Below are 12,230 nucleotides of genomic sequence, written 5' to 3'. Positions count from 1 at the left end.
GCTTTCATTAAATACGCAAAAAAAATTTGCTAGTCCTCATTTTTTAAGAGAGTAAAATACATAACTAGTCCATAAACTCGGAAAAAATGAACAATTTAATCCACGAACTCGGAAAACGGACACTTTGCTCAACTGGGACTACTGTGTCAATTTAGTCCAAAAACGGTTCGGCAAAACACGCCACGTGGGTGCCACGTCAGCTTCGGCCAGGACCACGGGCTGCTACTCGATTTTCTCAGAATTTTTTTGCAAAATCGCCATGCCCGAGCCGCCCCGCGAGGGGCAAGGCAGCTGCGCCCAAACGGGGATCCTAGGCCCTGAGAACCACGTCGTTGCACAAAAAACCCTTGAGAAAATCGAATAGCAGCGTGCGGCCCTCGCCTAAGCCGACGTGGCGGCCACGTGGCTTGTTTAGGTCTCACCGAACCTTTTTGGACTAAAGTGACACGATAGTACCTGTTTAGGAGTTTAAGTGTGCGTTTTCTGAGTTTGTTGACTAAATTGTTTATTTTTTTGTCGAGTTCATGAATTAGTGGTGTATTTTGCTCTTTTCAAGAGAAAGACTCTTGAAAACTCCAAAAATTAGTCTACTACACATGTATAACAATCAACCATGTCAGTATAATACCCAGAGTAGCTACATCTTTCACATATATGTATTCTGGGTACAAGAACATATGGATAGTGGATAACACGACCCACAAGGGAAAACTTGAAGGAAAGCGAGGCTCGCTCGAGTATAACGTGTCACTTTGACTGAGTCGCAAGGCAGAAACGAAAAGGATCGAATTCGTGATGAGGAGATCTACATCGCAATATGCAACTTGTTCCACGTATTGTCGATTTCACAACCTCGCTGCGACTTTGTGCTGATTTGCGTTGGACAAGCATTGGACCTTCCATTTTCTCCCCTTTCCTGCGCGCGCTTTCTGAAAGTCTTTTGGCTTCCCTTGACAGGTATAAGCCACTTTTTTGTTGGTGGCAATAGTTGCTTATACACACAAAAAGTAAAAAACAAAACTACGCTCAGCGCTGTATCTACTGCTCCTATCTAGCTAGCCTGACGAACCCAATTGAGAGAAAATCCAATCTACCCTATCCATTACATGTATCTAGACGTTTTCTAGACACAAATACGTTCATATTTGGATAAATTTGAGATACTTAATATGAGACCGATGGAGTAGATGATTGTGAGATGTGTAAGGTGCAAAAACACCGCCCATGTGTATCGACATGGAAGTGCGTACATGCATACCGGCTGGCTATATATTTATAGGTCCTGCTTAATTAAGCGACAGAAATAACGCCGAGTGACAGTGATTAGATAGATAAGATCGATCATGCTTATGCTCTTTGTTTAGTGCTTTGCATGATTACAGTGGCTGAAAACTGCGAGATCTCCGTGTTGTTTAATCCGCAATCTATAATATCTGGTGCACTTTCGATCTGCTTTCTGATGTCATTAGCATTTGCATAGGTAACTGGCCTAGTGACTATGAAATGTGCACCACTAATATCACAAGCCAATCAGATATCGTGTTTCAGCCACGGCTTCATCTTAATTAGTAGTAGTATCCTCTTGTTGGCTCGAGCATTCATGTACATCCCCTGTAATTGCCTCAGCTGGCATGTTAATCTTAATTATTTACTTTGTCTTATACACGTTACTTGTCGCAATCTTGTCTAAATATGTATAATCTTTATATCTAAATGCGCATATCTATACAAAGCTTGATAAATAATATGAATTGGAGGGAGTAGTATATTTTTTTTTGTTGGAGCGAGCATGAATGTACATCCCGTAATTGCCTCAGGCATGTTAATTAAACCGTTTGATCTTACCCGTATTTTTAGTGGGCTTGCTAAATGCACGTGCGTTGTTACAGAATTAATAATATATATTATGTTGTAATATAATAAATTTCTTAAATGGGCCGAGCCATAATCACACGTGGCAACGACCAAGTCAACGAATCCCAAAGACCGGTCAAATTGCCAACAAGGCGTAGCCATGCCAACTAAGCACCGATCAAAGGAGTCGAAGGGTCAAGCCTCCCATACCATGGTCAAAGGAGCTAGAGTAGGGGCCAAGAAAGCTCTATGAGTGGATTTACCATTTTACCCTCACTTTTCCTCTCCCACAAAGGTAACCATGGGCCTTTGTCATGAACCCATAGGCTATAAATACCGTCCATGGAGGCATGTATCATTCACTCTCCATTGGAATAAGATCAAATGGGAGAGTACTAGAGCAAATCAAGGAGTCCGCTCTCGAGTGTTTGGGTCGAGCCTAGTCTCGACTTGACCTCGGGGACGCAACTTGGGAAGCCTAATTTCGAGGTTCCGGGCCGTCTAGTACGACCTCGATTCAAAGTAGAGGGATCGGTTTAGAGTCTTGAGGGTATCCCAACCTCGCTACTTGGGAAGACAAGTTCGGCCCAAGTCCGAAACGGCCCCTAAAGATCTCTCGCTATAGGCGACTTGGGAAGACGAGTTCGGCTCAAGCGTTTGGCTAACGACCCCTCGAAACCTCTCCTAACATAGCACTAAGTCGTACCCGCAGGGTCGACCGAACCTATTCAAAAAATATCGATGTGTCAACTTGTCCCAAGTGTACGCGACCTTCGCTATAAGACCGGCGTACACCCCCTACACCTTATTCTCGCATTTGTGCCATCGTTCATTGGCATCCCGTACTCCTGTTGTTTTATAGAACAACAACATATTACATGTATGAGTTATTTTAAATATTCATGTAATCGAGTTTTCTAATTTTATGCTAAATAAAAATCCTCAAAAAACTTATTTAAAAAATAACTATCCCATAACTATACATCAAACCAGTCTAAAGATCTTGATACATAAATGTACTACATTGAAACGTGTGGCAATCAAGCGACATCATCTAACTAGCTTTACCTGATTACGTGAAGCTTGAAATACATTCCTTAGAACTTTTATTTCAAAATGAGTTGTATTTGAAGGACCGAGGCCAGCCTGCCTGGATGTTTGATGCAATCGTTCTACACTCTGCTTAAAGGCATCTGCAAAGACCGTCTCTTAGTTGACACTTATTTTAAATTTGTTGAACGATATTAAAATATGAGAGAGGCGGAGTTGACTCTTAGTCCCAACAAATCTAAGTTTGGAGGCGAATCAATCTTCATAGCTGGATGCTCCATTATTTCCGTCTTTATTAGACGTTGTGTGAGTATATGTGGATGTGCATCTATATATAATTATATATATATTATTTCTAAACAAAAACAAGAATTCAATCGGTGGAATATGACGAGCATGAATGTACCCTATTTCATTGAGTCATTATTTAGTTATTTAGTAGCCAAGCTCCCCCTTGCACTCTCCAATTGGTGTTGTCAGACAGCTTAATTACACTCTTCTCCGTGGGTCGTTGGCTTCAGCATGCAGCGCAGCTTCCTCCTAGTGTCAGCGCTTCTTCCAAACGGTGTTCTCGAGACAACGTGGTTGATCTCATAGCCACCGGGGATTATCCATGTGCAAGGGTCTTGGTCACCTAACTTTGCTCGGGCCACCCAAGGCGGTGGATGGGACCATGCAACCACGACAAATCCATCCCGAGTCCTCTCAAGATCTGTGTCGTCGACGGTCTTCGGTAGCGGTTGAGGACAGCTTGACGAATAATTTGTAATTTCGATAAATATTTAATCTAGAAAAACAATATGTCAAATATATAGCATATTATATCATGCAAACTAGATAAATTAAATAGCAATGCACAGTAATAAAACTCATCTAATTTCACGGCATGCATAATAGAACTACTAATCAAAATCAATAAGAAAAAGTAGATTATGTACAGTGTTGTACTCTTTTCTTGTGTTTGTTTGTTGAGGTCAGTGACGAGTCTAGCGGCGTCGATGTTCACGCCCGCATCAGCAGCAGCCTTGACTACCTCTTGGGCAGCGGCCAGCGCCTGTGCAGCAGCTGTTGCCTGGGTTTGAAGTTGGGCAGGCTGCTGCTGCTGAGCTAGGGCGGCAGCCTGAGCCGTGGGATCTCCGAGATCGTCGGCCATTGGTGATGAAGATGCCGACGAAACAAGGACGTGAATAAGCGAGCAGTCGCGTGAGAACGCTCCCCAAAAACCTTATCGACCGTCTCTCGGGCAGGATCTCGAAGGTCAGGGTTCCGGAGGCCTGCTCTCCCGGCGTCTGTGCACACAGTCGACGGGATGGAGTAGCAGTTGGCAGTAAACAGCGAGATTGGATCGTGGGCGTGACGGCTAGGGTTGTGGCGTGGTCCGTCCGGAGGCCGCGGTCGTCTTATTATATAGGCACGCAGGCGGACTTCGGTTCGGTTTATGAAACCAAAACCGACTCCGCAATTATCGGGATTTGTTACGCGTCCGCAACGGATTCAAACTACCAAAAAGATAAGCACGGCCCTGCCCCGGCACGGTTCGAACTCAAACTCGATCCACGAAACGCGGCGCGTGCGTGCGTGCGCGTCGTGACGAGGCGAGCGGAGGAGGAGGAGCGCACGTGGGGATTTTCCTTGCTCACTTGCTCAAGAGGTAAGAACCAACATACCTTATATATTGGTCCAACTCCCCCTTAACTAGCAAGGTGGGACTATTCCCACTTCCTAATCCCACTCCATGAATGGTTTTTTGAGATTTTCCAGGAATTAATTTCAGATTGGGCCTTAGGCCTAATCCAAAATTCCAACAATCCCCCACAATATCTCATAAGCACATAAAATTGCCATTGATTCAAAACTCTGTTTTTGATATACCAGCGTTTCAGTCGAGACCGGTTAAGGTTGAACATCCAGCTAAACAAATAGCTTCACTCACGCGCAACTGAACAATGGACAAACCTTGAATTGTCAGTTTTCTGTGTTAGAGCTTCACTAAATTGTTGTCTGGTACTGTGCTGCCGAATGCTACCCCGCGGTGTGGAGCATATAATTCATTCTCCAGGCCTTTTCATGAGCTTACTAGAGATCACCCAAATCTCATAGACTGCGACCAACAATCAGGCTCATATAGATGTGTTCTTTAGAGACTACTCTGTAGGACAGTATCTCCCTTGCAAATTAATGCAACGCATTAGAACACATTAAGTTAAACTGTTGGAAATATGTCCTAGAGGCAATAATAAATTTGTTATTATCATATTTCATTGTTCTTGATAAATGTTTATTGCCCATGCTATAATTGTATTGATTGGAAACTCAAATACATGTGTGGATAAATAAACAAATACCGTGTCCCTAATACGCCTCTACTAGATTAGCTCGTTGATTAAAGATGGTTAAGGTTTCCTAACCATAGACATGTGTTGTCATTTAATAACGAGATCATATCATTAGGAGAATGATGTGATGGACAGACCCAAACCTAAACATAGCTTTTGATCGTGTCACTTAAGTTTAAGTTGCTTATGTTTTATTATGTCAAGTATTATTTCTTTAGACCATGAGATCATGCCACTCCCTAGTACCGGAAGAATACTTTGTGGGCATCAACCGTCATCTCGTAACTGCGTGATCATAAAGGTGTTTTTCAGGTATCCCAGAAGGTGCTGGTTGGGTTGTATGGATCAAGACTGGGATTTGTCACTCCTTGTGACGGAGAGATATCTCTGGGCCCTCTCGGTAATATAACATCCTAATGAGCTTGCAAGCATGCGACTAATGTGTTTAGTTGCGGGGGTATTATATTACGGAACGAGTAAAGAGAACTTGCCGGTAACGAGATTAAACTAGGTATGGCGATACCGACGATCAAATCTCGCGCAAGTAATATATCGCGAGACAAAGAGAATTGGATACTGGATTAATTGAATCCTCGACATAGTGGTTCAACCGATGAGATCTTCGTGGAATATGTGGGAACTATTATGGACATCCAGGTCCCGCTATTGGTTATTGATATTTGACCATGTCCACATGTTCTCGAACCCGTAGGGTCACACACTTAACGTTTCATGTTGTTTGGGTTAGATGAGATAAATGATGATGATATCGAATTATGATTCGGAGTCTTGGATGGGATCCTAGACGCAACGAGGAGCTCCGGAATGTTCCGGAGATAAAGATTTATATATGGAAAGTTGTTTTCAGGGTTCTGGAAAGTTTGGAATATTTCCCGGTTTTGACCGAGAAGCTTCTAGAAGGTTCCGGAGGGATCCGGAGGGTTCCACCTTGAGGCCCACCTATCCCTGGGCTAAATGGGCCTGTGAGGGAGCACCCTGGCCTTAATGGGCCGAGGGGCTAGCCCACAGGGCCCATGCGGCCAGGAGGAGAGTCCTGGCCGCGGGAGAGTCCTGGCCACGGGATAGTCCTGGCCGGCCACGCCTCCTCTACCCCTATATAAATAGAAGGGGGGGCAAGGGAGAGAGACACCCCAAAAAAGCTTTCAGTTGGATCTCTCTCCCCTGAGCCCTCCTCTCCTCCTCTTCTCACGCGCACGGCGTAGCCCTGCCCGTGAGAATATTCACCATAGTCACCACGCCGTCGTGCTGCCGGGATCTCGTCTACCTCTCCCTCTCGCTTGCTGGATCGAGGAAGGAGGAGACAACGTGAAGCTGAACGTGTGGATACCAAGGAGGTGCTGTCCGTTCGGCACTGAGATTGATCTCATTGAAAGTTCCACTACACCAACAACGATCTCGTGATCGTAACGCTTAGCGGTCTACGAGGGTATGGTGTTCATGATCCCTCTCGTTACATACATCTAGTATATATATTCTTGGGTTTTCTTCCGCACTTCTCGTAGGAAATTTTTGTTTCCTATGCAACGAACCTAACATAAACAACCTACCATACAATACACGGAGTAATGCATCGTCAACGGGGTGGGATAAAGAATGTACACCCTCCTCAGTTATCCAATGACTTGTTTCCTAGGTCCTAATTCACGGGATCTCCGATCACATAGGTTGGTTTACCGCCATGGTAACTCACGTGGCTCCCAACCCCATCTCCCTTGATGCAGATTCTATCACATTTCTTGATAGACCCTTTGTAAAGGGATCTGTCAGATTTTTAGCCGTTGGGATATATCTCAATGCTATTATTCTGGAATTTCTCATTGCTCTGACAGATTTCAGACGTCTCCTGACGTGTCTTGATGAATTCATGTTATCTTTAGAACTGTTCACTTTGACTATCACAGTTTGATTGTCACAGTTCATGGGAATCGCCGGTATTGGTTTTTCAACAATCGGCAAGTCCATCAAGAGCTCACGAAGCCAGTCGGCTTCAACCGTAGATGTATCTAATGCTGAAAGTTCTTCTTCCATTGGTCATCTGGTTAAGATCGTTTGCTTGCAAGACTTCCATGAAACAGCGCCCCCTCCGAGTGTGAACACATATCCACTCGTGGCCTTTAGCTCATCAACATCAGATATCCAGTTTGAATCACTATGACCCTCAAGTACCTTGGGGTACCCAGTATAGTGTATACCACAGCTCATTGTCCCCTTTAGATAGCGCATGACCCTCTCGAGTGCACTCCAATGATCATCTCCCGGATTCTTATTGAACCGACTCAGTTTGCTCACAGCAAAAGAGATGTCAGGTCTAGTTGCGCTAGCCAAATACATGAGCGAACCAATAATCTGAGAATATCTCAGTTGGTCTCTTCCAATTCTGTGATTCTTTCGAAACAGAACGCTTGGATCATAAGGAGTTTGAGAAGGTTTACAATCAGCATAGCCGAAACGACTCAAGATCTTTTCCACATAATGAGATTGCAACAAAGTGATCTCACCATTGTCGCCTCTCACGAGCTTGATGTTCAGAATAACATCAGCTACACCAAGGTCTTTCATGTCAAAGCATTTCGACAAGAAAGTCTTAACCTCTTCAATCACTTTGAGGTTAGTCCCAAATATTAGTATGTCATCGACATACAAACAAATTATAACTCCCTCACCCCCACCATGGCGGTAGTATACACATTTGTCAGTTTCGTTTACAACAAAGCCGGCAGATGTTAAAGTTTTGTCAAACTTCTCATGCCATTGCTTAGGAGCTTGTTTCAGGCCATATAGAGACTTTAATAACTTACACACTTTGCCTTCATGACCCTTTATTACAAATCCATCTGGCTGGTTCATGTAAATTTCCTCGTCCAACTCTCCATTAAGGAAAGCTGTCTTAACGTTCATTTGATGGATGATCAGACCATATGAGGCAGCCAGTGATAGTAATACTCTGATTGTGGTCAATCGAGCTACAGGTGAGTAAGTATCAAAGAAATCTTCACCTTTTTTCTGGGTAAAACCCTTGGCCACAAGCCGCGTCTTGTATTTCTCAATAGTACCATCAGGCGTAAGCTTTTTCTTGAATATCCACTTGCATCCTACAGGTTTGCACCCGTACGGACGGTCAACGACCTCCCAAGTACCATTAGCCATGATATAATCCATCTCACTATGAATGGCTTCCTTCCAATAGTCTGCATCCGGAGATGCAAATGCCTCATTAATGGTTTTAGGGGTGTCATCCACAAGGTACACAATGAAATCATCATCAAAGGATTTAGCAATCCTTTGTTGCTTACCCCTAATAGGGGCTTCATTGTCATACTCCTCAGGAATCTCATCAAGTGTTTGTTCAAGATTTTCCACTGAGATGGCGGGTTCAGGAGCTACACCATGATCCTGATGTTCCTCTGAACTCACGGGTTCAACAGCTACATCATGATCCTCTCTAAATGTGCTATACATATCTCTCATGGGAAATATGTCCTCAAAGAATGTAGCATCACTGGACTCCATAATTGTACCGATGCTCATGTCAGGTATTCCAAAATTTACAACCAAGAATTTATCGCCAACACTCCGAAGTGCGTACCCAAGAAAGACACAATCAACGGTTTTTGGTTCAAGCTTACGTTTCTTGGTAATTGGCACATTGACTTTCACCAAACAACTTCAAGTCCGTAAGTAAGAAAGTGTGAGTCTCTTCTTTTCCCATAGCTCGTATGGGGTGACTTATTTATCTTTTGTGGGAACACGATTTAGGACATGACACGAAGTCAATAGCGCATCCCCCCACCATGCCTTGGATAAATCAGCAGTGTCCAACATGGCGTTGACCAAGTCAGTCAGCATGCGGTTTTTCCTCTCAGCAACCCCGTTTGACTAGGGCGAATAGGGAGGCGTCCTCTCATGGACTATGTCATGTTCCTCACAAAATGAATTAAACTTACTGGAGAAATATTCTCCACCGCGATCATACCACAAACGTTTAATTTTTTTCTCAAGTTGATTCTCGACTTCAGTTTTATAGATCTTAAAATAATGCAATGCTTTATCTTTTGATTTTAATAAATACACGTAACAAAATCTAGTCGCGTCATCAATGAAATTCATAAAGTAACGTTTTCCACCTTTGTTAATACACCGTTCATCTCACAAATATCAGAATGTATGAGCTGTAACGATGTTAGGTTCCTCTCCTCAGCAGCCTTGTGAGGCTGATTCGCTTGCACACAAGTTTGGCACTTCGAACCTTTAGCCACAGTGATTTTAGGGATTATACTCAGACTTGCTAATCGCGTCATGCAACCAAAATTAACGTGACAAAGTCGTGAATGGCAAACATTAGACTCATTATCAATAGAATTGACGCTGTTCACGACCTTATTACAAAAATCCGAAAGGGATAAGCGGAACAAACTTCCGCACTCATAACCTTCACATCTAAAATTACAGAGACGGAGAGCCTGTCTCTTTGTTCCCGAGAAAAAAATATTGCTGTCTCACGAAGACCGCTACATGTAGATTCCAAGAGCCTGAGGATGAAGGGATCAAGGGAAGATAAATACTCTCTCAGTCCCATAATATGAGGCACGCACGCATTTCTAAATTGTCAATTTAGCTAACTAAATATAAATTAAATAATTTAAAAATTATATCATTAGAAAGTTTTTTGGATAATACTTTTTGTTAATAAATATACATATTTAATTAATTAAATTGAAAATCTAGTGATACGTATGAGTCGTATTATGGTACGGTGGGAATACTGCCGGACCAGCTGCTGATACAGTAGACAGGCAGTATTCCGGGAGCCACCAGGTGTGTAGCCGTGTCTGCACTCTGCAGGTGCGCTATCCAACGGACGTTGGACTGTTGTTTGAGCACAATCGGAAACCCGATCGAACAGAAAAAGAAATCCATCATCCCCTCCGGGGCTCCGGTGTGAAGACGAGAGCAGAAAAGGCGACGAGATCGAGCACGAGGGTCTTGCGCGAGTCCACCGGACGCGGTTGACCCGTCCGAACCCGCGGGCTGCCATCACTGGTCTCGCATCGCAATTCGCAATGCATGGCTGATGGCCCCTCCTCCAACGCAGACAGCCCCACACCGCGCGCGTGACTGCCCTGCCTGCCTGACGTGGATGACGGGCCGCGTCGTTCCTTCGTGCTAGCCAGCCTATCATATCTACCGTAGAGCGGCGGCGGCGCGCGGTGGGCGCGGATCGGATCTAGGCTGCCAGCCTGCCACGTACCGGCCCAGCACCGTTTCCCACGCTTTTCAACTGCTGCCACTGTCCTTGCGTGCCTCCTTAACCGCATCAGAAGGGGTGATAGCTCAGTAAAAAGACGGGCACCCGTATTTCTCTACGCGAATCTTCTCTACTTGTATTTCTACACATCAAATTAATACGCCGGTTATATTGATCGAAAAGAAATCAGTGAAGTGGCTGTGCCAGCATGCAGCAGCTGGACCCGCATCGCTCAAAACTTCCAAGATGGCTGGCCCTAGGAACAACGTGTCTACATTGGTATAGCTCAGTTGCTCAAGAACATGTCACGAGGATGTCCTTCCGTTCCATATTTACATGCATGTCAACGCTTCGCTTTCTCGTACTTGAGTGCTGACAATATGCACCAGCAAACCCTCGTAGGTCTCTATGAGTACGATACGGAGACATTGGTGTTCGATGGTTGTGTTAGCTCCCTAGCTATTGTCGTTCACATCGTGATGGAGCGCGCATGTGCATACACACGAAACCATATGTAAGACATGCATTAATTCTCGTCTGTAAGTACATTTAATCATCCAAATCAATGCGGCGGATTGGAGCATATGGCCATTGTTCAGAATGTTGAAACTCCAAATGCAAGCAGAGCTTCCAACTGGAGCGTAAACATTTTATAGGAATACCATATATAGGTTCAGAAAAGGTCGAAGATTGCCCATGTTCAAATAGACCTTGAGCATAGACATCTGCGCGGAATGTGTATAATCAATCACACAACGACAAGTTAATTCGTGAGACGCGCGTAAAAGAAGTCAGCCACCGAATTAAGTCCTACTAATTCAGAAAACAAATCAACGACGACGTCCTCAAACTAGCTTACTAGCTAGCTAGTCGGCGGAGGATGCACACACTTCCCCATCGCCCATAAGTTCCGATGCCGTCATCATTCCATTGAAGTATCCCAAGTTTCCAATGTCTATGGGGACTTTTCTAGTTTTGCCAATTCAACAATCAAAACTGGTGCGTTGATACTTCCTCGTATGAGTCTGAAAAAATATCGACGCAGGAGCTCGATCAAAGCTCGTCGTCCATGGAGACTGACAGTTGCGAGTGGTGCTTAGGTCGGCCCAGCCACGACAATCGCGCGGGCGGCCCTTTTCCCAGGCACCTCCTTTAGAATTTCGTTTCTCAGAAAAGCAAAGAAAATGCAGTTTGAAAATATGGAAAATCGTGGCTCTAGCTTCTCGAATGTTTGCCCCGGCTTTTCACTTCGTTTCCTTATCATCTTTTTCTGCGATCCGTACACAGAGCGCACTGCGCGGTTGGATGCAAGTGTTAGTGAACTGTAACAACTTGTAACCTGCCGATCTGATCATGCGCGTGCCGCGTGGTTAGTGCTGAGATTTTAAAGCTTATCTGTTCGGACGAGCTCTGCATGCTCTGCCTTTGCTGCTCAATTGTGTGAACCCGATGAGTTGCGAAAACAACAAGTGTAATGCAGATCACATCTGGGAACTGTTCGCGCTGATGTAAAACCGTCGCTTGCACTGAATTTCTGGTTATAAAACATCACCATGTCGGCATAAACAAATCGATCCATCCATCGCGCGCGGTCCCCGTCATCGTAATGATAACCAACCACTGCAACATAAAAAGAACCAAGAAAAGCTTCTCGTCACTGGGAATTGGAGTGCGCGAGGCTCACAATCAGCGGCGAGAAATGGGCGAATGTATACTCGTACGAA

This window comes from Brachypodium distachyon, chromosome 1 (assembly GCF_000005505.3).
Source record: "Brachypodium distachyon strain Bd21 chromosome 1, Brachypodium_distachyon_v3.0, whole genome shotgun sequence".
Classification (NCBI taxonomy): Eukaryota; Viridiplantae; Streptophyta; class Magnoliopsida; order Poales; family Poaceae; genus Brachypodium; species Brachypodium distachyon.
This window is presented reverse-complemented; position numbering follows the sequence as displayed.